This window comes from Humulus lupulus, chromosome 9 (genome assembly GCF_963169125.1).
Source record: "Humulus lupulus chromosome 9, drHumLupu1.1, whole genome shotgun sequence".
Taxonomy (NCBI): Eukaryota; Viridiplantae; Streptophyta; class Magnoliopsida; order Rosales; family Cannabaceae; genus Humulus; species Humulus lupulus.
This window is the reverse complement of record NC_084801.1, coordinates 159,212,265-159,218,227: the sequence shown is the minus strand read 5'-3', so window position 1 is coordinate 159,218,227 and position 5,963 is coordinate 159,212,265.

The following is a 5,963-nucleotide window of genomic DNA, read 5'->3' as shown; positions in this document are numbered from 1 at the left end:
AGGAGCGCACAGCACCCCGTACTCAGTTCATCCAGGGTCTACCAAGATGACTCATGACATCAAGGCAGTCTATTGGTGGCCAGGGATGAAGAAGGTCATAGCGGAGTATGTATCTAAGTGTCTGGTATGCCAGCAAGTGAAAGCAGAGCATCAGCGGCCTGCAGGATTATTGCAACCGCTTAGCATACCGGAATGGAAGTGGGACGATATAGCCATGGACTTCGTGACGGGTCTGCCAAAGACAAATAAGCAGCATGATTCTGCTTGGATAGTCATAGATAGACTAACCAAGTCGGCTCATTTTCTGCCTGTTAAGACTTCTTATACGGCAGACCAATATGCAGATATCTACATCCAAGAGATTGTACGATTGCATGGAATCCCCAAGACGATAGTATCAGATAAAGGATCAGTGTTTATGTCAAGATTTTGGAGAAGCTTACAGCAAGCCATGGGTACTAAGTTAAGTCTTAGTACAGCTTTCCATCCTCAGACAGATGGGCAGTCCGAGCGGACGATTCAGATTTTAGAGGATATGCTACGCGCATGTGTACTTGATTTCGGAGGATCGTGGAACAAGTACTTACCGCTGATCGAGTTCTCATACAACAACAGCTACCAGTCGACGATCGAGATGGCACCTTATGAGTTGCTATATGGAAGAAGGTGCCGATCACCGTTGCACTGGGACGAGGTAGGAGAAAGGCAGCTTCTAGGGCCCGAAGCTGTTAGGAAAGCTCAAGATGCAGTAACGCTTATTAGACAGCGTATGCTTGCTGCTCAAAGCCGTCAGAAGAGCTATGCGGATACCAAGCGACGCGATGTGGAGTTCCAAGTTGGAGATCAAGTCTTCCTGAAGATATCTCCTATGAAGGGTGTCAAGCGATTTGGGAAGAAAGGCAAGCTCAGTCCCCGATTCATAGGTCCTTTTGAGATATTGGACAAAGTGGGACCAGTTGCATATAGACTAGCCCTACCTCCAGCACTAGCCGATAGTCACAACGTCTTCCACATTTCGATGCTACGCAAATATGTGTCAGACCCATCTCACGTCCTCAAGTACGATACCATAGCGCTCCAGAAAGACTTAAGTTACGAGGAACGACCGGTTAGCATCCTAGATAGGGGGATGAAGCAGTTACGGTCCAAGAGCTTTCCTATAGTCAAAGTCCTATGGAGCAATAGTTCTGAACGCGAGGCAACGTGGGAGTTGGAAGAGGACATGCAGAGCCGGTATCCGGAGTTATTTGGTAAGTAAATTTTGAGGACGAAATTCTTTTTAGTAGGGGCGAATTGTAGAGTCCAAGAACTTTACTTAGCTAATTTTTTTTAGTAGTATTATAGTATGTTTAGTGTTATCTTTGTTACTATGGATTTTTGGTTCAGACCGGGAATTATTTGGACACTCATAGTAGTACTTATAGATTTTCTAAGTTTAATCTATAGTTTAAGAATATTAAGTATAACCTAAGGATTGATTAATGTGACTGATATTAAGGATTATATTTATTATATTATAAGGTTTAGACATCAACCAATAGGATTTTAAGCACATGTTATGAATGGTGATTAAGGATTAAGTATTTTTGAGGATTAAATTTAATAAGGAGTAAAGTTTGAATGTTATAGGGTCAGTCAGCAGCTTTGAGTACGTTGAGGGCTTAGTCAAAGCTGTTTACTCCATTCAAACTTAGCTAAAAATGTGTAATTTCATGTTTAAATATTCAGCGTGTGCCGATATATCGCAGCTATAGGGGGCGATATGTCGCAGCACGTAGATACGGAAAACACGAAACGATGCACGGTCGCCTCGGGCATACTGGCCCAGGCGATATATCGCCTCCTCCAGCCTAAATTCAAATACTTTTGAATTCTTTTCCTTTCAGCCATTCAAACTCCTCCATAAGTCCAGCATCTTTTGAACGAGTCTTCAGTCTCTGCTGAACGATTATTCAAATGATTTTCACCTAAAAAGCCATTATTTTTATTCAAGTAAAATCAAGATACTTTCATTTCCAAACTCTATAAATAGGACCTAGTACCCAGCCATTATTCACCATTTGCTCTAAGTTCAGAAGCTGCTAGTGTTAAGTGAGTGTGAGAGTGTAAACACTTGGTTTGGGAAAAACTATAAGCTTAAACATCATATGCTTATCAAACACTTTGGGAAGTGAGTTCTATAGTATTTCGGTGGAGGTTAGATTGATCTTGCAAATCTTTGAGGTAAACCCGAAACTCTATTTCATTTATTTCATGTTATTCCCTTTCTCAAAAACCTTCTACTCAGTCCCCTAACCTCGTTCTTATTTTGGTTAGGGAATCCAAGTTCTTAAGCATATAAGTCGGTAAGCATGTTTTTATGGTTTAGTCTTTCCATCTCTTTCATTTCATCTCCTTTCTTTAGACTCACTCTTTCTTATGGTTTTAGGAGTGTTCCAAAAAGTCCCAACTCAGTCCATTATATCCCAGTAACTTTGGTAAGAAAAATAGGCTAGAATCAATATGTTATGTGCTTATGTTATCTATATGTTTTATGTTATTAAATGTGTTATGATATGTATATATGTTTGTAGGCTTGGGCATATGACCCATATGACTAACAAGACCCCAAATGGGTTATGGGCATATGACCTACTTAGCTAGTAGGACCCCACTAATCCCATGGGCATATGCTTGTTTAGTCTATGGGACCCCAAGTAATAATGGCCATTATAATAAGTGTATGTTATATGTATTATGTATTATGTTAAGTCTTTATGTTTTCTTATGAAATTATGTATACGACTATGTGTTAGATTTTCCTTGCTGGGCATTAGGCTCATTCCTTTTTGTTTTATGTGCAGGAAAATAAGCTTTAGAGGCGGTAAGATTCGTGACGCTTGGAGGATGTGTATCGATGGTGAATGGAGTCAAGGGGCCGAGCGTTATTCGATTCGAGGATGTAGTTTCAGTTTTATGTCTTTTTACATGTATTTTCCGCACTAATTATGTAATGTCTTATTATTTTAAATTATTTTTTTGTTTTAAAGACAATGGGATCCCATATCCGTTTTGGTATTTACTTTGTAATTAACTCTTATTTTGCAAGTTACTCAATAAATTATGGTATTTTCGTAAAAATGTAAGTTTTATGTATAGTTTCGTTAATGGTCCAAATAGTCTAGATTAGTGGGTCATTACAGCAAGCATGTATTAGTTTCCATGCATAGTGTATTTGTAATGCCCCAAATTTCCTAATAAGGTTGAGGACCTTAATTAGGAGGCCAGGAGGGCCATAATTGATTTATTATGATATTTAATGATAATATGCATGTTTAGGTGTATTAAACATGCATGTGAACCCACTTCTGATTAATTGGGTGATTTTCATATTTTGGCCATTTCGGGCATATTTGGCATATATGTGATATGTGTGTGGTGCTTCATTATTATTTGATTATGCTAGGGTTACTCAGCATGAGACGATCCTAGGAGGTAAGCTAGTGGGAAAGACACAACGGGATTTATTCTCGACTCAGAGTGAGTCAAGGGGTATTTAGCACATTACCGGGTTATTGGGTAATGGTAATCATTATTTGATGATAAATTGGGAGTTACACTACAAGAAAAAATAGTATTCATAACACTTAAAAACTGCTAACATAGCCCTTGTTATTAAAAGTCCTGTCTTTTCTATAACAGTATTCTAATGTTATGTTCGATGTTATCTTATACTATTCAATAACACATTTTTAGTTGCTATAATATTCAAATAATAACATTTAGTTAGAGTATTTGGTTATAAATTTGAAGTTTGAACCTATACTTTATATAACACTTTCCAACAGTTATGAAAATTGTTATATTTGATCATTTTCTAACGTTTTTAGTTCATTCTATTATATAAATCATAACTTTTTGTCCCAATTATAATATATTATACAAAACAACCATAATTATTGTAAAGTCTTCCAATAATAACATTTTGATATTTTGTAGTATGCATTTTTAATTGTTGTAAAAAGTTTTTATTATTGTATTTTGATTAAAAAAATCACAATTGATCACAAGTGTATTATTAAATAGATCAAAAAATCTAAAATATTCAATATATATGATAAACCATGAGTATTTTTACATTTGAAGACGAACCACTTCAAACCATGACACTGTCCACTTCAAAAGTTCTTAGTTCTAACTTGAGTTTGAAAGCATACAGAATAAAATTCTATAGTCTTGCACATCTTTTGCTTCAAAAGTAAAAAATAGAAACATAACAAGATACACAAAAAGTAAACCATGAAGCTTGCTCCACCATCCAATTCATCATCCATTCCATTGTGCACTTGTCTTTGTTGTGAGGTTGATTTGCTTAGCTACACAAGAGTAGAGTTAATAGTAAACTAAAAGAGTACAAAAAGAAAGAAAGTTAATAACCTCATTACGAATTTATAAGCTAGCCATGCAATTACACTAACTACATCACATAGGCATGAAAGATTGTAGATTTATGCTTGGTAAAATACTCATTAGAAAAGTTAGCACAAGCATTTTATGATTATGAAATGAAAATGCAAATAATACACGAACCAAACATATAAATATATATATATACAATACAACAACTAATTTATAAAGAAAACCCAATAGCATAGACACATGAACTAGAATTAGATCAAATATAAAGTTCCAAATAACAAGAGTAATGATACACCACAAAGAGTACAAACCATAAACTAAGCACAAGGATAGAAGTCAAAGATAAATGTATTTCTAAGAATGAGACAAATTAAAAGTATTTAACAATATGGTATTTAAAAGAAAAGGAAAGAGACTTGACAAGATGCTCATCCAAATAAGCATAGATTCTTTACACATGGCTAAGAAACATTTATAAGAAACTCAAGCAACCAAACATCTAATCCTCATTACAGCAACAAAGAATCTACTTCACTAATGTAGTAAACATAGGACAAATTATATCCTCAATCAGAATACCAATATCAACATCATGGAAACACAATATCAAAAAAAAATATACAGCATGCTAAATCTACTAAAAATCGAACAGCATATTCCTTAATTTACTAGCCTAGCCATCTGTCACAATCAACACCAACAATTCAAATAAATCAAGCAACCCACAAGTTTTCATCCATATACCACTGCAGCACACAGAATTTTCAAAACCTACTTCACTAAGACATGCAAGTTTTCAACCTTCCATTATCACCGCAGAACACAGAATTCACATAACCTACTTCACTACGGATGAATATCGAAGATATTCAAACTCCGCTAAAGTTATACAAATTCTATTCAAAATTATAAAAGATTGAAAATTAAAAAAAAAATCAAATACAACATACCTCTTGTAATTAGCTACCAATCCAATGCTTTACAAGAATCACCAAAGCATTTTTAAATCATAAACACATTATAAGAATATCACTCAAAAATCTTTCTTAAACAAAATATAAATTTAAAGCAACTGGATCCTAACCCGAAAAAAAAGGGAAACAAGGCAAAGGATAATCAAACAATCACAAAGAATATATATATATTTATATGAAATTTTAACAAAAGAGTATTGTTAATTCCCATTACAATTACCAGCTAGCAAAAAGTACTTAACGAAGAGTTGAACACCCTCTCTCTCACCATTTCGTATATGATAAAAACAAGAAAATCATAAAGAAAAAAAAAAGTGAATGCCATCAATTTTGAACAAAATGAAAGGAAATGAATGCAAACTTAATCAAGCAAAATATGTCATTTAATCTATTCATATCTTATACTCACATCAAAATCAATTTTGTTTTTCGATCTTGCTTTCTTGAATGATCACATATAACTTCTCATCATCTCAAGTCCTAGCAATAGGAATTTATTCAATAAAAATCAATACTATAAAATTCAAAAATCATATGAGAACTTTTATCAAACAGATTGTGTGTGCTCTTCTATACTAAAAAGATGATCAA